This window comes from Hibiscus syriacus, unplaced genomic scaffold (assembly GCF_006381635.1).
Source record: "Hibiscus syriacus cultivar Baekdansim isolate YM2019G1 unplaced genomic scaffold, ASM638163v2 tig00110430_pilon, whole genome shotgun sequence".
NCBI lineage: Eukaryota > Viridiplantae > Streptophyta > Magnoliopsida > Malvales > Malvaceae > Hibiscus > Hibiscus syriacus.
The window spans coordinates 1,606,156-1,628,031 of NW_024062734.1; the positions used below are offsets into that span (position 1 = coordinate 1,606,156).

The 21,876-nt window shown below is 32.3% G+C and overlaps 2 pseudogenes; one reads left to right on the plus strand and one right to left on the minus strand.

Moving 5' to 3' along the window:
- Positions 1–4,709: 4,709 nt before the first annotated feature.
- On the minus strand, positions 4,710–8,876 carry LOC120125262 (annotated as a pseudogene).
- Positions 8,877–11,511: 2,635 nt separating this feature from the next.
- Positions 11,512–14,045, plus strand: LOC120125263 (annotated as a pseudogene).
- The last annotated feature ends 7,831 nt before the right edge of the window (positions 14,046–21,876 follow it).

Below are 21,876 nucleotides of genomic sequence, written 5' to 3' on the forward strand. Positions count from 1 at the left end.
AGTTTACAATTGATAGCTAAGCTATTAGGCTATGGCACCCCGCACTACAACAAATTTATCAATTTATGATGAAATTTCTATATGGCGTTGTGTATAACGTCACAAAATATACTATAAATGTGAAGATTTATTGTTTTCGTCACATATAGTTCTTAATAGTATGTATTCTATGACGATTATAATAAAAGTCATTAATTTTCGTCACTATATGTTTGGAGCTAAAATTTTCCTCCAAAAAAAATTCGTGAGAAATATTTCATCGACGTTTAGAAAAAAGGGTGACGTTGTAAAATCATCACCAATAAAATGGAAGTATTAGTGACAATTTATTATTATGACGATTTAATTTGAATTAATGACATTACAAATTTGTCACCAATTAATCTTATTCAAGATAAATTGATTCGTCATATTTAAGAAGATATATAAAGGTGACGTTTTATTCTTGCCACAAAAAAATATTTAACGTGACGAAAGAAATTATTTGTCACTCATTGTTACGTCTTTTATATTTTATAGGAAGATTTTAAAGGACATAATGTCAATGTTTCGCTTAATGTTTAGAGTTGATATTTTTTTTAATTTTAAACTTGTAATTGCAATGGTTCATACTAATTTTTTTCCATGTTGAGTGTTCTATAAAACTTACATTATTTAACCCCTTTAACCAATTTTGATTGTTAAATCTTTACATTGTCAAGTTATCTACCATTGGACAGCACCAAAGTATACTACATGATACATTCTAGTGATGTCCAATGGTATATCTAAACTTTTAAAAATTTATTTTAAAATCTTTAAAAATATATAAAAACTTTGAAACTATATTAAAATTAGAAAATGTTAAATTATTTTTTGTGTGAAAATTTCAAAATATATTTAAAATAGTAAAAATTATTAAAATTATAAAAAAAATAAAAAATATTTTATAATTATAAAAATGTTAACTTATTTATTATCTTCAAATTTTTAAAATTTATTTGAAAATTACCCATATTTGTTTGAAATTAATAAAATTCTAATAAAATAGCTCTAACCTTAATGCAGTATTTATGAAGACAGAGTATACCAAACTTAACCCTCCCTTCTCCTTTTGGTCGTCGCCGTTCGTGCCGTCAACGGCGAATCCCACCTTCGTTCTCGAACCAAGCGTTGTTGGTTAGATTGCATTCACCAGAAAAATGATCTTTCGTCGTTCCATCATTCTTGGTGCAATCGTGTCATTCAATCATCTCATTTCAAGCCACCATCGATGACCTCTGTTCTTTCATCTGTTACCCTTCTAAATCGATCTCGCACCGCCTCCTTGAATCCACCTCACGACGCTTTTCGATGATGTCGTCCTTTTGAGCATGGTGAATTGTTTGTCATTGATGATGACGGTAAGATTCTTTTCTTTTCTTCTCCTTTTTCTTGGCACACCAATATTCGATCGAACTTCGATGATGATGATGATGTTTTTGTGCATTTGATTAAAGGTGGATCTTAACCTTGGAAATTATGAACTCTATAGAAATCACAGTACCGTGTGATAATAATATAATGACGGGAACTATAGGTACTTTTACTTCAGCGATGTTTGTTTTATGCATTTCTTGTTCAATTTTCTTACACCTTTTCTTAATCCATTGGTATGCTATGCTATCCCTTTTCACTAACTACTACCATAAATGTTTTCTGGGGGTGATAATGGATCATTGGTTTTACTTTGGATCTTAGTCCCATGAAAACCCTTGTCAAAACTTCTTAGTTGTACCAATTTTGCTAATACTAATTGATATAATCCAGTGGCTTAAATCTTCATGTGTTGATTTTACAAATCATAGAATAATGGTTGGCGTGGTGCTAAAATAATAATTTTCATGGAAACAGGGGCAAGGATGTTAGGACTGAGAACATGCATCAAGGTTTCATTCGTGTTTCAATCTACATTTTATAGTACTGAAGGGAGTGCAGAATATATAATTTGCAAACTGTTCCTGCCCAACTTGGACAAGGTCATTGTATTTGACTACAAGCCCACTATTATTCATTGCTAAGGTTGGATCATTGGTTTTACTTTGGATCTTAGTCCCATGAAAACCCTTGTCAAAACTTCTTAGTTGTACCAATTTTGCTAATACTAATTGATATAATCCAGTGGCTTAAATCTTCATGTGTTGATTTTACAAATCATAGAATAATGGTTGGCGTGGTGCTAAAATAATAATTTTCATGGAAACAGGGGCAAGGATGTTAGGACTGAGAACATGCATCAAGGTTTCATTCGTGTTTCAATCTACATTTTATAGTACTGAAGGGAGTGCAGAATATATAATTTGCAAACGTGTTCCTGCCCAACTTGGACAAGGTCATTGTATTTGACTACAAGCCCACTATTATTCATTGCTAAGGTTGGATCATTGGTTTTACTTTGGATCTTAGTCCCATGAAAACCCTTGTCAAAACTTCTTAGTTGTACCAATTTTGCTAATACTAATTGATATAATCCAGTGGCTTAAATCTTCATGTGTTGATTTTACAAATCATAGAATAATGGTTGGCGTGGTGCTAAAATAATAATTTTCATGGAAACAGGGGCAAGGATGTTAGGACTGAGAACATGCATCAAGGTTTCATTCGTGTTTCAATCTACATTTTATAGCACTGAAGGGAGTGCATAATATAATTTGCAAACGTGTTCCTGCCCAACTTGGACAAGGTCATTGTATTTGACTACAAGCCCACTATTATTCATTGCTAAGGTGAGTAACATAAAGATTATTGTCTGAGTTTTGTATTTGTCCTGTAGTGTTGTTTATGAATCCATGTCTTTTTTATGTTTCTGGTATCATGTTTGGTTTTGTTGAATTTTTCTTTTTTTGTTTAAATGTTTGGTTCTGCTGAAGAAGAGAAACATGTAAATCTTGTATCTAATGCATATCAAAGTTGATTTTCTGTTCTAAAAGCATATGATTCCTTGCTTTTGATGCATATCCTAAGAATTTCATGGTTTTTATTGTTGAGCTCTATTCATTTGTCACTATTCATGGAATTGCAGGGTACACCGAAATCAAGTCCACTGAAAAATGAATCCATGAAAAAGGCAACCTCCGTTGATGTCCTGGTGACTAACATGTTCTATCTACTGTGTGAAGTAGTCGATTATGCAGCATTTGGTAACACTGCGCCAGGTAACTTCCTAAAATGTAATTTCCTACCATGTTTTAATGGATATAATCTAATGGCTTGAATCTTCATGTGCTGCTTTTACAAATGATAAAACAATGGTTGATGCGGTGCTTAAACCGATGGCCAAACAAACAATTTCAAGAAAGAAAATCGACCAATTAAACTTTCATTGTTTGGGGATTATACTTTCAGTACCTTCATTCTAGTATGGCGATTAGCTTATGTGATGAAAATTATAATTATTTATGAAAATGTGGTATGATGATGATGATGAAAACTTTTACTTTCTCTATACTCACATTAATTCCATTAAATGTGTATCCTCTGTTTGTTTGTTTGTACATATCTAAGTGTTCGAATCTGTTGCAAAAATAGTATCGTATACAAAGCTACGTCAAACTAATTAGATTTTTTTTGGTTAATTTTCTTCGAGAATTACAAAATAAAATATATTTTATAAAAAATATTTATGAGAATTTATTCAACAAATAAATATGAATGGAATGATAAAAATTTAGATACATTCTCGTTAATCCCGTTATTTTTAATTATTTTTTATTTTATAACAAAAATATATTAATAAACTTTTAATTGAATTGAAACTCGAATGATATCAATTAATCATAAATTTCATAGTATAAATATAAAATATCTTATATAATAATAATAATAATAATATTTTTTGTTGCCCTCTTGGTTTTAAAGTTTCGTCTTGACTAATATAGACTGATTCGCTCGTACATCTAACTTTGACATGTGAGTCTCACAACATAAATTTTATGCATACACTTGAACCAACTTTTGTTGGTTTATATAATTATTATTTGATGTACCGTTATTGAAGAAAAATAATCTCACAACACAATTGAGACGATGACAGGTGTTTTATTATTTGCTTTTAATTTTTTTAAAATATATTATAAATATACTTATCATTGTCTCAAGGATAATTATAAAATTAATTTTTCTATTAATAATATACCAAATAATTATCTTACCATAAATGTCCAAATAATTAGAATAATTAATCATATTAGTGAAAACAACCAAGAATGAAAAAGGACAAGTGTATTTTCCTCTCAATGTATTAGTTTAGAGTTGCAAATTTAAAATATATTATACATATACAATGGACGGGGAAATATAATTTTATGTTTTGAGGGCAAATTAATACAATTTTAAAAGATAACATTTTAGAGTTACAAAAACAAATTTTCAATCGAAAATATGAAAAACTATATAAAATATACAAGATAACAACTACGCCACTCACTCCATTCCTACATAAAATAACATAAAATGTACGTTCCAAATGGGAGAAAAAATTATTCGATTCAAATAATAATGATTTTATTTAAGATAATTTCCTTCAATTATTTTATTTCTCGTAACAAAAAGAAAATTTATATTTAAATTTAGAAAAAGAACTAAAACTACTATAAAAAAACAAATAATTAACTAGTTTTATAAATATAAAATAACTTGAACACGATTAATGAGGCGTAAACAAACACAAAGGATGCAGAGCATAGTTGCAATGAATGAAAATGCTTCAAGTTCAATGGCAGATTCCCAGTGATGTTCACAAGTTCCACATTTCAAGTACTAAAGGACACAAAGCTTACATCTGCCACAAACCAGTTGGTAACGAGCGAAATTATCGAATCATCTACTGCAGCTTCTTTATCCCGGGAAAAAGAAGGTAGAAGTGCGATGAGAGCATCGCCGTATCCAACGGAATCTGTCGTATTAAGCAAAGAAAGTTAGAATAACTGACCACGGGACACCGTAAAATACCGCAAGTTGAAGAGTATATTGAAAAGATGGCAAAGACATACCGCCGTCTTCCTTCAGAATTTTTATGACCTCCCCGGATACATCAGACTGTGAAAGAATGATCGGAGTTAGAGACAAAATTTGGATTGATTGATCGGATACACTTAATCATATACATGAAAAGTAACTAGAAAGACAAGTAAGGCGAACTGTGAAAACCTCATTTTCATCTGTTAACATGCAAAAGCCACACAGCAAGTCCTGTTAAATTGAGTTCTGTACCTCAATCGGAATTTCACCGCCTAGTTGTTCGATGTAGCAAAGTACCTGACCTTCCTTTACTATTTGCTTCTGTTGCATAAACAAAAGCAACAATTGAGACAGAGAGTACGAAGGAACCAATGAGACACACTAGACATGATGCCTTCCAAAACTATGATTTCGTGTATATTTTGTGCTCGCAACCAAAATCTGTTGAAGTATTTACCTCCTTACACGATGGCGGAGTACGCTTCCCCTTTATGGTTCGTGATCTCCTGAAGAAACCTACCTGCACCATTTGTCATCTTAGTTCCGTGCGTTCAAACAAAGGGAAGAATCTAAATTTTGGATTCTCACCATCGGAGACTGAAGAATCACCAAGCCTTCATCTGCAGCTTTATCAAGGAACGATTGGACTCTCCCCGAAGAAGATTGTGGTTTAGTGATATCTAAAGAAGTTGCAACAGCTCCATTCGACTCAGGTGCTTCGACAGTTTTATTGGTGCTGACACTGTCAGGAGGACTTGCAATCGCAGGCAGAGGTACACTTTTTCCTGCTAAGTCCCTCACAATGTATAGCCGAAATCCATTAAGCTAAAACGGAGGCAGCAGAAAGATTAAGAATAAATTTCAACATCTGCAATTGCTTCGATTCAAAACAAAATAACTCAAGTAGAAAATTCATTCACATTAATCAAGCTATTTATGGCACAATAATCAAATCCACCTACTTTCAGTTCAAGCTCTGCAATGGAAGTTGTATCACATACATCTCTGATCAGAGATTCCACCTGCAGTTAGAGATTATAAACTACAAACTTTTCAAATATAACTCGAATTATAAGTTCTTTCATTCATTTATTAAAGAAGTCCCAAAACATGAAATATTAACATATTTATTCCAAATTTGTAAATTACTAGTAGATCAAAAAGAAGAAAAATCAATTACATTCTTTTTCTAATTTCCGTATATAGTTTCCTCACAGCTGCTTCAAACAGCTACTGTGCAGTAACTTCAAAATCTACTGGTCAAAACATTTTTATAATTGAAAGGTGGAAAAAGATACCAATAATGACTTGACATAACATACATAGCTTCCATTAATGTTTTAAAAGAACAGATATGAACTCACCCCAGATGAATTTGGAATAAGCTGGCTAGTCAAACCAGCCGTTTTAGTCTCTTCAGAATCTTCTGCTACATTTGTGGTAGCTGCAAGACGGCAACCAAAAGGGTGTGGATATAAGCTAAGTAATGACAAAATGAATAAGATTCTCACCCTAAAATTTGATTTTTACGCATTGTACATAAAATGAAAAACAAATGAAGAAATAACATGTAATACGACGCTTTCAACAAATCATTTAAGTTTATAGAACTCAAGCGAAAACAGAGATGATGAAAAACTTCAGAATGTCCAAAGTTACACACTTGGATCACTAGGTACTTCATTTCCAAGTTTGACTGAGGTTCTGTAAGTTAAGTCAGCAATAAAGTGAGCAACAACAATCGGAAAGTAGACATATTTTCCCTATTCCAATAATCTTGAGTGGACAATAGAATCGGAAAGAGAGATGAAATCAATGTTTTCAACTTGCACCATAGAAACTATCACATTATCCTCCAAAGTAAACAAACTAAAAACTACTTTTCTATTTATAAGGTACTGCATAGTAGTGTGTGTATCCCTTCTGTTGTGCATATGTACATACAACTCTGCATAAATAGATGTATTTATGCATCATGTACTAAATAATCACCAAAGGCTTTTAAGGGAAGATTAGTCTGTAATGCTATCCAAGGGGTAAAATTCTATTAAATCAAGAAACATGTTAAAGACGGCATAGAATAATTGTGCTCATGAGACTGCAACAATGTGAAATGTATTTCTTTAAGAACCAGAAGAACTATTAGCGAAGGCATAATAGTTTCCTGTCTCAACTCTCTATATCGCCATACCTTGCTGCACAGTGAATAAAGTTGATCAAGTGGTACTAGACATGGATATGTAATAAGAGATCTTGGCTATAAAAGTAAAATAAATAATTAAAAAAAGTGAACTTATTAGCATAAACTAGTTACCCTGGGTTTCCACAGTTGGACCACAACCAAAGCTGAGTGCCTTCTCTGAGCTTCTAACCAGGGAAGCATATCGAATTGGTCTTTTCCTTAGCCAAACTCTATCGTTCTTCAGCTTTGAATTATCAACTATTGCTTTCTCGAAACACAACTTTGGAATTATAATATTTGGAGCTCCTATGCTACCTGAATTGACAGCAAATTACCATGACCAAGGTGTATAACTACATAAAAAAATTTTCTCCAAGTAATGATAAAAGGACTAATTGCTAAAAAAACCTTAACTGATTGTATGGAAAGACAATCAGAGAAGTCATGTCAGATTAACAATGTGTCCAAGCATCTCTAACTACACACAACAAACAAATGTAGTGTCCCTGCAAGGCCTGCAAAGTGTAATGCATACATAGATACATGAAAGTACTACGAACAATTTCACAGCTTGATCAGCCTATAATGTATTGGCACAAGCAGAAACTATTGAACATGTCGGGTTCTCCCTGCGTGCATGTCCGAATCAGAGCACAGAGGCAAAAATATACAGTTTTATTCTCACTGCATTGTAGTCTGAATTTGCCTACAAAGCTGGAAGATGCTGACTGAGTATTACAATGGTACATGCATCACAAGATGCATGTGATATAAAGAAGCCCCGAGAGACACCAATCGTTACAGAAATTAGAATCTTTACATTTTCCCCAAAAGTTCAGACAATAGATAATTGGATTGACCCTCCCCAAGACAACAAAAAGTTCAAACTTAGACATGGCAAGTAAGTTTTATAAATTCGTCAACAAAAGATTACAATACAATTTATCTCATTGATATTACAAGAATCATAAAGTATGTGCGAGTACACATATTACAAGAATGCAGTAGAAGCACCACAGGTTACATACCAGACAAAACCACTAGCAAAATCATATGTTTCAAAATTTCAAAGACTAACTTGTTACCAGAAAATCATGTATTAACAGTATTTTATAAGGACAATCTCACTAAACAGAATCAAGTAATAATTTCCGGGACAGATATATAACGAAGTATTAAAACATAACCCAACGGCAATCAATTTTCAATTTTGAAAATATTAGGAACCAAACAAGTACATAATTCATGTAAGAAGGTACAATTCCAAAAAAAAACCCAGTCTATAAACAGAACAAAGTTAAAATATTGCAATTCCCTTACCGTCTTCATGCAAAAGCAAATTCAAAACCCAGGACAAAAAGAAGAGTAAAAAAAAATCTCCACGCCCCCAAACTTAAAAAATAACCAAAACCCAATTAAATCTCGGTCAGCTAAACCTAAAAAAAAAATCATATAGAAGAGAAGTGAGATACTCACATGTAGCCATTGAAAAAACAGCGAATTTCTTATTTTCTCTTTGTTTTCCAAATATAAGAACTTTGAGTGAAGAACGAAAAAAAAACCCCAGGAAAGAGAAGAAGAGGAAGGCAATGAGGGTGATGTGGAATGAGCATCAAGCGTTAAGCGTTAAGCCTCATGAAGGAAATTCAGCTGCACCTGCACGTTTACAGTGTAACCAAAACAGAACAGCACAGACAGCCAAACGCATGTGAATAAAGCCAACTGGCCGAGAAAATCATTATCCAACTGGAAATTTCATTTTTATTTTCTTGTCTCTGTTGAATTAGAAACTTTTAGATTTTTTTTGTTAAATTATATATATATATATTATTATATTATTTCACGAAAGTAATAAGAAAAAATATTACTTTTAATAAAATATTATTAAAATATAATTTTCCCTTTTATATTTTTACAAGTTAATTACATTATATGTCCCCAACTATAATCCTCCTTTTAAATTGATTCCTAAACTTTTAAATATTCCAATTCATCCTCAAAACTATACTCATTCTAATTTCATCCTAAACTATAACTCTCTTTCTACATTAGTCCCCACACTTTTGAATATTCCAATTTCATCCCAAGTCATCAAAAATATAATCAGTTTCAATCATAATTTAACCTGCATTGTGTTTTCTTTAAAACATAATAATATAACTTGGCCTAACGGTTTTATTAACAAGGGATATGATTAGCGTATACATATAGTTTGGGATGAATTGGAATATTCATAATTTTGGGAACCAATTTAGAATGAAGGTCATATTTTAAGGATGAAATTGAAATGTTCAAAAGTTTAAAGACTACTTTAGAATCATAATCATAGTTTAGATATCAATTTAAATGAGGATTATATTTTAACCGCATGATGCAATTGATTCTATTTTACATAAATTTAAAAATATAAGTAGAATAAAAAATTAGAAAAAGGGAAAAAGAAAAACCAGAAAGATGTGAAACAGAAATAATGATGATGTCTGCTTGAGTTGAATGTCTTTATTAGTTGAAAAAACTATTAAAAGTTCTTTCAAAAAGAGAATTTCATCAATATATCCTCCTAACTCATATAGAAGAATAATTAAATTTTTGCTTTATTTGTGATGGGTTGATTTGAAAGGAACAAAACCTTTTTATTATAGATGACGACTGTTTTAACTAAAAAAATTAATTGCAGTTCGAATGTCTCTTACGGAAATTGCTCTCAACTGGTGTTGGGGGGCCTATATCTCACATCCCCCTTACCCTATATATATATATGGGAAAAAGGGACAATCATTTATTAATTTTCTATTCTATTTAATATCACAAGAAAATAAAGATTTGTTATAAATATTCTCATCTTTATTTCATGAAGATTCTCATCTTTATTTTTACGGTAATTTTGAGTGATTATCAAGTACAGAGGAAACTAATCTTCCTGCTTCACGGTGAACACGAATAATCCTTAGGGTACGTTTGATTCACGGAATGAAATATTATCAGTGGGAATGTAAGATTATCATGAATAGAATTACTATGAATATTGTATTTTATGTTTGGTTGGCTTAGCAGGAATGTAAGATTACCGTGTTTAGTTAAAAGAATAAAAGATTATTGGAACGTATATTTAACCAAATTATCCTTATTTTATATTTGTTTTTTTAACAAGTTGGAAAATATTTATATATTTTCATTAAAAAAATTAAATTTACTATAAATATCACAGTTTACTATAAAAATCAAAGACATTTACCATGTTTCTGAGTGTTTGAAATAAAAAAATGATGTTTAAAAATATTTTTTTAATTATTAAATTTAAAAATATTTCAAAAATAGGCCCCTCCAACAATACAAGTTGGAGCAATACAAGTTGCAATTTAAATATGTTAAGCATAGAAAAAGATAAGGACCATGGAGCATCACTCATTAATCCAAGATGTATATAATATATAGCCTATTCCCCTTTGAAAATGAGAAAGTATACTGAAGTAAAAGTTCTCACCGAGTAGGGGAAATGCATATTGGCCAATTGCCTTTTTTATGTTGTTTATATATATATAGCCTTTTTCCCTTTGAAAAATCACATGCTAACAGTTATTATCTTACCAGTTACGATTCTTCACCAGAATCAAAATGGATAAGTTACTGATTACAGACATCTATTTGTTCTTATCTACAAAATAATTTGGCGAAAGAAGTCAAATTGGCCGGTGAAGACTGCCCGTTTACGGGCCAGACCTTGGGACGTTTGGGCCTTTCTTCTGCTACAATTCTTGTTGACCATGACATGCAAATGTAAGCAGAATTATTTTTGCAGATGAATCATGTTTCCAACATACTTTCTGAAAAACTAGCTAGAGCGTGTCAAGAATGAAGAGGTTAGTAAGGTATTTTTAATGTTATTAACATTGGATAATTAGAGATTAAAGGGTTGTTTTTAATATTTCTATTTTGTTGAATAAAAAATATTTATATAAAATTAGAGTTAAGATTTGACTCTAAAATTTAGAACGAATGACACATCACCAAAAATCAAAACAAATTATTTATCGGTATTTTGACACCGTCTGATTACTTTGATCCATGTGCGTATAATTGTCAAATTACATTGCATCCATGGATTCACACAATTTCCAAATTAAAGGATTAATTGTTAAAAATTGTAAACTATAAGAACTATATTAATAGAATACAAACATTGAGGTAAAAAAATATTAAGTCAAACTTTAGGAACTTGAATGTGATTCTTTTTCTTCTTCACAATATTCCGGAATAAACACTTCCACGCAGCCTTGAGCTTTGAAGCTTCTTTCCCCATTTGGGTTTTTTTTTTTATTTTCCGAAGGTAAACAAATTCGATTTCCATTTTTTGTTCGGCTTTCAGTTGCGATCGATTGATTTTAGTTATTGAAATTTGTGCAGATATTTTGAATCATCAGAGATTTGAGAGGTAATGGCTAGATTATTATCATCAACGCGTTGTTGAAGGCCATCGCCACTCTCCCAGCTGCTCGTTCTAATAGAAACGTATGTTCGAATTTATCATCTTTAATGTATTATTATTCATCGCTTTCATTATATAGTGATATCAATTATGTTTAGTTTTGGTTTAGGGTTTAGGGTTTTAGATAATTGTCTAAACTCAAATAGCTTTCTTGTTACAGTTCTAAATTGCTGGCAACCGTCTCAAGATTCTTTATGCTCTTTTAGAAATCAGGATATGAACTTTTAGAAACTATTTTCATGTTTTAGTTTCAAAAGGCCTTATTTGGTTGTGCTGTTATTAGGTGATTGGATCCTTCTACCAGAATGGGTTCAAATACTCAACTGTTCCAGTGACCTGATACACATGAAGATTTTAGACCGACAAATAAGGTCAGGATTCTGCTGCTGTTTCTTTTAAGGATATTGTTGAACAGGTAGGTGTGCCCTTTGATAGTTGTCATGTAGACAAGCAGATTGAAACTTTCTTCCCCTTTGTAGCACAGAAATTTTCCTTATTGCATAAGCTATGGTATTGATGATTGTGATTAACTGTTATCTAGGATGTCAAGGAAAACCCTGTGATGATTTACATGAAAGGGGTACCTGATTTCCTCAATGCGGATTCAGCATTGGCAGTTAGAGTGTTAAAACACTACAGTAAGTGTTAATTGCATGAAAAGAATATTTTCCTGACATCTCTATTCAGCTTTTGATTGGTAATTAATATGTTCGTTGATGATTCTGCATTTATTTTACCTTGCTTATGCATCTCTCTGGATATGACTCATATTCTCTCTTTAGAATAAAATTACATGACCAAAAGGATTTATGCCTGCTCTGTCTTTGCTGGCTGCTCCATGCACGTCTGTTTATCTTGATGTATTTTTTGGTTTGTTTTGTTAACAAATGCATTTAGCCTGTTTTTATTCTTATCAGATTTCTGGTTTTTTTGATAAGATATCAGATTTCTGGTTGATGCAGATATTCCTTTAAGTTCAAGAAATATCCTGGAAGATCCTGAGCTGAAAAGTGCTGTCAAAGCCTTCAGGTAACTTTACTTTTGCTAGTATTTTATTTTGAAGTCTAACCTAATTGTGGTTTTGATAGAAATGAATGGACACTCAAAGTCTCCTTTTTAGCCTAAGTTTCTGTCATTTTCTTTTTAATTACTTTTTCTTAATAAAATAACTTGCTGAATGCCTATAGTCATCTGTTAATGAAGCCTGTGTTCTGTGGCCTGGATGGGCTGTCCGTTTTTGTTCCATCAATATTTAAAATGTATCTCGTGAAAAGTGAAAAATATATTTGGACTTACGGATTTCTGCTGGTTTTCACTGAGCAGTTTGATTCTGTGCCAAAATTTTCCTTTTTTTTCCTATTCTAATCTTCCAGTTGATTTTGATAAGTATTTATCTTTTGTATCTTCCATACTCCTAGTTAGCATTTGCTTGAAGCAAAAGTCCATAAATAGACAATAAAAAACTATTTTATATGGAATTCGATTCAAGACACAACTCAAGTGCATTTTTTTCTTCTCCATCCTTTTAGTTTGAACATGAGCTTTTATATTGCTCTGAAGCAAAAATATTTGTTTTAACAGTTGTTGAGTGAACATAATTCTTTGTTCAAATAATGAAATATCGAATTTGTCAATCAATCTTATCCGAGCATTGGACTTCTTTGATAGATCCAAATAAATTTCTATAATTGAAAAGTTTACAGATATTTCACTCTATATTTTTGTGGTTGAATTTCTATATTGAAGTGTTCTTTTTAGATGCTATTATGATTGAAAGGTCAAATTTCATAGATGATCTTCATATAAGGTGCTTATTTCCTTTCATCACTTAACCATTTTATTGCAGCCACTGGCCCACATTTCCGCAGATATTTATAAAGGGAGAGTTCATCGGGGGTTCAGATTAATTCTCAACATGCACCAGGTTAAGTCTTATTAGTTTTCCCACCCTTGCATAGCTTGTACAGGAACTTTCATGGCCTATTATCCCTGAACTCTTAATATTTCATAGGGTATTTGTGTCGGACAATATCTTCAACATATGGTCAGACATGGATATGAGAATATGATCTTCCAAATAGCCTTTCAAAAAATAAATTTAACAAATCTGTATCCGACTCCAGGTAATGTTTGCTTATGGCTGATGCATTTGCATATGTACTTGTGTAGAATGGAGAACTGAAAGAAAAGCTCAAGGATATCTCTGGCAATCCGAAGCCCAAATAAGTCGCTTCTGAATCTCAAGATTGTAGGGTATTTTTGCTTATCAAACTCCGTTTGTGCTCTCCTTGTTGACTCTGAAAGATGATAAAGATAAAAGGTCCATGCGTTATTATGTATGACTACCTTGACTTGTTAAAGGCTTTTAAAAAATAGCACATTTGTTCACCTTTATTTATTTTTGTCCTTGAAATAGATTGTATATGATGATCATTCCATAACAATGTTGGAACAACTGAACCGATACGATCGAATTGAGAAAATAGATTTATATGGATGATAGGTAACAACCATGGATTGTTTATGTGAACATGGTATACGAGTTCGTTGTTCACCAAGCTGATTAATGCTACCAGGGTTTGCTTCGGGTCATTTTGTTGCTAACACAGCATAAATATTGAAACCATATATGCATTGGGAACACATGTACTGATGGATTCGGATGATTGCCTTTTCTAAAGTTGACTTCCTAAACTTTTTGGGGAAAAAATTAATCAAGTCCTTCAATATTTTTTGCACTTAATTAAGTCATTAAATTTAAAAAATTGATCACTGTGATTCTTAGACTCATGGAATCGTTGTTGACTTATTACCAATAGCACGAGGTGGAGTATGATATTGACACGATAATTATATGTAAATGATGGTGTGATAGAAGAATTTAATTATTTTTTTAAATTGACAGATAAAGTTTAAGGGTTATTTAATTTTTAGCAAAAATGAAAAGATTGAAACATTTTAATTAAAAAATTATAACATGTTTAGTGAAGTAAGTTTACTAAGAAGTATAAGAAATTATTTTAAATTTTACTAATATTTATAAAATATTAAAAAAATAAACACTATCCTTGAATAAGTTTTGACGGTCTCTTTAAAAAGTTTATTGTTATTCTTTAAACATATTTTTTACAGAATTAACTTTACTTGATAGAAACTTTACTTTAATCTATCAATAATTTTTAAGGATTTTTTAGTTTAAAAATGATTGATTTAGTTGTTTGTACTGAAATATTCATAAGTTCACAATAAGATCTCGATTGGTTTTATACTATTTAAAGTATTCTCCAATAATCATTCATAGATAAACTTATTATAAATATTTTCTTTTTTGAAGAATATTATAAATATATTCAAATAATAGAAATAGACTCCTATAGACAAAGTTCTTTTGTAAATATTTAAACTTTTAATAATTTATAAATTTTGATTTTATAGCTTATAGTTTATTACTTTTAATATTTTTAAATTTATTTAGTTTTTGAAAGTTTATCTGTGTTAATTTCTTGAATATTTAAATATTTTTAATTTTAATAATTTTTTTATTAAGAAACTAAAGGGTTGTTTGTTTACTTCAGAATGATTAAGTGCTGAATGATTCAGAGGCTCTGTATGAATTAGCTTTGAATGTGACATGTTGTTTGATAATGGCTCTGAATCATTCAGAATATACTTCTGTGCTGAATCATTCAACATTATTTTGCTTAATCAGTTAGCACTAAATCATTCAGAGGTACAAAACAAACGCGCTGAATACTGAACGGTTCAACATTCAACGCTGAATGATTCCATTAAGAGGCAAACAAACAGCTACTAAGTCTCTAAATTTTATAAAAAAAATATCAATTGAATCTTTCTATCACGTTATTATTTATATGTAAATTTTATTGGTAGTATCAAAATTGCTATGACAATATCATAATGGTCAATGGCTATTTTCATAGGTCAAAAGGTCACCGATAGTTAATTCTTTTTTAAAATATAAGTTTAAAAATTAATTAAATATAAAAAGTTAATGACCTAATTATTATGAATACTTGGGTAAACTATATATTTAGTTACCCAACTATCACTTTGATTCTATTTTAATCACCCAACTATTATATTTTTTTTTCCAAATAATTCTTAAAGTTATAATTTGATTCCATTTTAATCACCTACAATTAAAAAATTAACAGTGATGTTGATGTATCACCATAAGATAATGCTATGTTATCACTGAAAAAAATAAAAAAATCATCATGTCAGTAGTTTTGCTTATTTTTAATGTCAAGTGACCAAAATGTAACGTTAGGTATAATTTAAAAAAATAGTTGGATATCCAAACACAAGTAAAATGACAGTTAGGTGACCAAAACAGAACTAAAATGATAATTGGATAACTAAATACGAAGTCTACCCTATTTTTCTCGATTTTTTTTGAACCCTTGAGCCTGAAGATTTTAAAGCACGAAGAAGATCTGGAATTATGCCGAATGGAATTAATAGTTACCGTGAACGGTGCAGAGTTCCTGCCATGAAACAAAATGGCAACTTGTCTGGACAAAAATGCATAACAAGAAAATGATCATGGAGTTAGTAGTCATGACCTGTGGATGAAATGCGCATAGTTGGATCAAGTCAATACTCTGTTATTTAGATTGACTTGCAAGAAATTGGAAGATTTCTAGGCTTCTCACCTACAGATAACAAGAAACTGCTTAAATTTGCAGCTCAGCATAGCCTTTATATTGCAATAAGAGCACTGAGACAACCGTTCTGGCTTTTTATGGTAGCGTTGTCAAATGTTTTATAATTGCATGTATTACTCATTGTAGAAAGATTTACAGGTTTCAAATAGGTTTTCAGGACTGGATCCATCAATGTCTAGTTATCCTGAGAATGGATTTTTACTGTGATCAGTCTTTTCAGATTGATAGCTAATCTTTTTCGACTTTCTTAACAAAATTTGTAACCCCTAGACCCGGTCTGTGAGTTAGACCCAAATCTAAGTGGTCACATATCCCATTCAGAGGTTTTTTTTTTATATAACTTATAGAACGTTAAATATAATATAGAACATAATATTAAAATACAGATATGTCCAAAACGATAATAAATACATGTCACCAAACATAACCGAAAAACATATAGAATATATGTTCGTACAAAATAAAGTAGTTGATTTCTCCTGATGCCAAATCTGCTAGCTTCGGTCTGCTGTTATCTGAAAAGGTTAAAATTTACAGAATAAGCTAAAAAGCCCATTGTGTTCCATACAGCGTACAAAAACATATTAATAAGATATTATCAATAAAAATCGATTTATGCAAACATGTTTTTTTTTAAATATGAACATTACCCCCATCCGTCACGAATAATTGTGTAGGTTCCCATAACCATACACCCCGTCACGACCAGTAAGGCCCTGAGACAAAGCCGAGAACCTGCAATATTTTCTTCCTCCAACAATTCTTTCCCCCCCCAATGACAGTAATAAACAAATATGTATTCGAGTAAAAATGGTGATTAATCCATTAAACATGAAAATGGATCATGCTTGAAAATCATACAGAAATACGGTAATCAGATGTCGGTAACCATTATTCAGAATCAGATATCATATCATGTCATAACAATATTTTGAATAATCACCATTCTGAAATAATTCAAATAATATTTTAAAACAGTAAAACAACACTGTCAGGAAACACACCTGTCACACTCTGAGAAATCGAATAGGGAATCCTACTATTGGGTTTGTCGATCACGTTCTGCTGCAGCGCTAGATCATACGAATTAAAAATCCATATTGGAATCCTAATATAATATCTAAATATTATTTAAATATATACGGAAACCTACGGGTAATTCTCGTAGTACGCGGTTTAGGCTGATCTAACGAACGGATAACACCGGATCTAATTGATCCTTGCTCAGGTGAAACACGAGTACCTTCATAAAATATTTTTATTGAATAAATCCTTGACCAAATATCATTTAAATAATCAAAATATTAAAATATTAAGCCTTTTGGGTTTACAAGCTCGATTCGGGAATTTCGGGTCATAATTTGGCAAAACGGACTTCGGAATCAAATTCAGGACATCGAAAAACATAAAGTATGATCTTCCGAAATTTCGAATTCTTGGTCAAAATTAAAGTCAACGGATTTGACTGACAATTTGGAGACTTTCGGGTTTGAATTTAGCGAAACGGACCCCAAAAACAGATTTGGAACGTCGAAAACTATCAGGATAGATATTCTTGGTCGAAAACAAAGGTCGTTTAATAGCTGGTCAAAGCCGGTCAAAGTTCTGGTCAAGGGAGGTCAACAAACTGTCAAACATTTTACACAAATAACACTCTTTTTAAAAAAATTACCAAAACAGCACCCATTTTGAATTAATTCCCATAATAGCATCGGTCAACGGTCAACGGGTAAACGGGTCGTGACCGGTCAAACCGGTCAAAACCGATTCAAAACCGGTTTCCAGCGTTCACTCGCCTGCGACGGCGCGTGTGGCGCGTACGACGTCCTCCGGGGCTCTAAAAATCACGGAAAAATTTCTAAAAATTATTTTGAGCGATTTCGAGATACTTACAAAGATCGGTTCAAATTTTGAACGATCGCGATGAATTTAGGATTTTCTAGGCGATTGAGCTTAAAAAAACGTCGATGCTTTGACTTGAAATTCACGACGTTTGGCAGCGTTTCGCTTCAATTAAATTGAGGGGATTGTTCCTGACTCGATAACGAACACGATGGTACTTTCAAAACGACGATCGGAATTCAGACGGTGTCGGAATCGTCGTCGGAAGTTGAGGTAAGGAAATAGAAATTTGGGAGGAATCACGCATATATCATATATATATATATATATAAACCAATACTAATTTTTTTGGGGTAAATTCAGGGCTTGGTCCTGAATTTTCTTAACTCTAAACAAGCTACAAGTTTTAAAAACTTCCAATTTAGTCCCCAAAAATCCACCAATTTTCACAATTAAAACCTCAATTCCCAATTAAATATTATTTTGAAATTTTCGGGTTGTTACAAAATTTATCCGGAAAACGCCACATTTCTCCGTTTTCTCCACCAACTTGATCAGAAGAGTGCACCAGAGGCATTAATTTTCGATGTGTAGATCAGGCAGATGCTCTTCTTATGCTTTGTCTTTCAACTTAGTTCCTATTGTCACATTGGTCCTTAAGACGTCAAGCAGCCTTCACCGTAATAATTACTAGACATCGGTGAAGACACTAAATTTCATCAGATTTAAATAATGTTATTTCATATAATAATTTCTAACCATATTACATAATATACATACTTAAATTCTTTTTTTTTTACACAGGCCCTTTACAAATAAAATGATAACAAACGGCCCAAATACAAGTGACCCAGATCCAACGCCTCAGCAGCCCAAGGCACGTGACCAATAGGCTAGGGGTTCCAGAAACCCTAGCGCCGTTCTCCCCTTCAACTCCCCATGGCTGCACGTTTCTTCTCTCCAACGGATCTGAGTTCTCCGGCGCAAGACTCTCGGCCACCAAACGAACGCCAATGAACGTGTTTTCACAAAAACAACCAAGTCAGAATCGTGGATTATCACCACAAACAAACCGAGTTTTACTCAGATTAAAACTCTAAAAATAGCCTAGGATTATCACTATAAAGTCATGTAATTAGAAGCTTTTAAAAGAAAGGAGGAGACACACAAAAAAATACTGGAAATCACGAGAGCACACACAGGGAATTACTCAGCAAAAAACGAGCCTTGTAAACGTTTCAAGAAGAAATAAAAGGTGAAAGTTTATACCTTTCTTACTTCTCCCTTGCATGCGTTATAACCTTGTCGTTTTTCTCGAAAAAAAAACAGAAGATTTGGGGGTCGATGAACACAAGGGAACCGTGATATTCTCTCTTAGATCTACGGTTCCCCGAGGCTTGGTTGGGAAAAATATTTTGATTTTTAAAACGTGCGAGAGAAGGGCTTTCAGAAAAACCAATTTTTTTTAGGTTTTGCCGCCGATGAACGGTGGCCGTCGCCGTTCAACGGCGGCGGCGTATGGTTACCGGATTCTGGAAACCCGCCGTGTTCTTCATATATGAAGAACAGGCGAGAGAGAAATGAAATGGGAAGGGAGGGGCTTCGGTTTTCTGAAGGAAAAAATGAGAGTTAAAACAGATTTTTAACTTAAATACACGGCCCGCAGACCGACCCGCCTAGTTAACCCGCGTGTTTCACTATGAAATGAGTAAATCTCCGTTTTGGTCCCTCGCATTCCAAAGAGGCTTCATTCTAACCCCCAAATCCGATTTTAAAACCCAATTTTATTTTGAATTCGACCTTCAATCGTGGTTTTCCTTCAATTTAGTCCTGTTACTATTATTTGCTTTATTATTTATTATAATCGTTATTATTATTTTTAATACTGTTACTTTACATACACGTATTTTCTTATTTTATTTATTTTATTTTTTATATTATTACTTTTATTTTGCTTACAAATTATTATATATTATTATATATATATATATATATATAACTATATTATTATTATTATCTTTTTTTTACTCATTTATATATATACTATTTATATATACGTTTCTTTATTTTTTTTTATTGTTTTCGTTTATTTTTTTGTTTTTTTAAACATTTATTTATGTGTATATACGTATCTATTTGTTTTGGAATAATGTTTCCATGTATACATAATGTACTTATTACCTTTTCTATTTTAAAATACCATATTTTATTTATATACATATCATTTATTTTATTCTCCTTTTATCATTTATTTTGTTTCTCTGTGTTTTTATATTCACTCATGTTATCATTTTGTTTATTCTGTTTTATTTATATGCTTACTTACATTATTGTTCTCTTTTCTGTTTGTTGTGGCTCTCATATTTACATGTCTTTTTCTCTTAATTCGATCTTGTATTTCAATATAAGTCAACATCGTTAAACTCTTAAGGGAATTTTCACCAATCAGAAGTAAGTAACTGGGATCTTTTCTTTTACCTTTAAATTTAAACTTATAATTTTCTTAATCAAAGACAACTGGAAATTACATAGTACCGAAAGGGCGATTCAAGGGTGCTAATCCTTCCTTGACCGTAACCGACTCCCGAATCCGACATGTCACTGGTACAACGCAGATCAGGTAAGATGGTGTCCGACCCACATAAATTCGTTTTAAAGTGGTCGGTGGCGACTCTAATCCATATTTTTCAAGTCGAAGCCCAATTCCGGGGCCCAACCGAAAGACGGTTACGACAGCTTGGCGACTCTGCTGGGGAAAGGTAAGTGAGTCAGGCTAAGGTAATTTTCAGTTGTCTTTGTAACGAAAAGGGTAAGTTTGAATTTGAAGGTAATTTTTCGATCCTTATTACTTATTTTTTGATTATATTTTTTGAGTAAATAGTTGGACTAACCGTTTTCTAATGATTTCAGCTTTCCAAACATTTTCATCTAAGGCTCTAAACCCGAGCTCCGAACCCGTTTTAAGTGGGGGTGAAAGCGACGCCTTCGTGTGAATTTATTCACGTATGGGCCTAGCAAGTAGCCTTCGGGATTCATATACCTTATGCCTTCGTGTGAATTTATTCTCCGTATGGGCATAAGGGAATGTGTCCTCTCGAGTTTAACTTAGTCCACACAAGCCTGTGATGGGTTTCGGACTAAGGGTCTGGTCGGTCCAAGGGGGCGCCAGCAAGGAGAATTCGAGTACCGTTTTTAGAACCCAAACCGGGAGGCTTTGAATAAATAGAGCCTACCCCAAAACCACATTCCAAAACCTAGGACATTTCTTTCCTAACCTTTTTATTTTTATGTTTTTCATTTACCATTTATTTTTATTTATTTTTATCTATTCTATTTTACTAACGTTTTTGCCTTTGCGTTTGTTTTTCTAGCATTTGCATCATTACAAGAGGCTATTGATCCCTAAAAAAACGTTTGTTATACACAAAATAATTCGAGTTAATGGACAAAGTGTTGTAATACAAGAGATTGAAAACGCTGAGGCACGACTATGGTCCGAGAAGGCTCAGAAAGAGAAGGGAGACAGTCTTCAGGGAAACTATGTGTCAGAACTGGTTAGTTATGCCGCTGTCAGCCTGAAACAGAATAATGTCCAGGAGCTGCGAAACATTTGGGACAGTTGGAAGAATGACAGAAAGCAGAAGTTCAGCCAACGATATGGTGATATCGCCCTCTTGCTCCATGTCAAGACTGATGAGCCC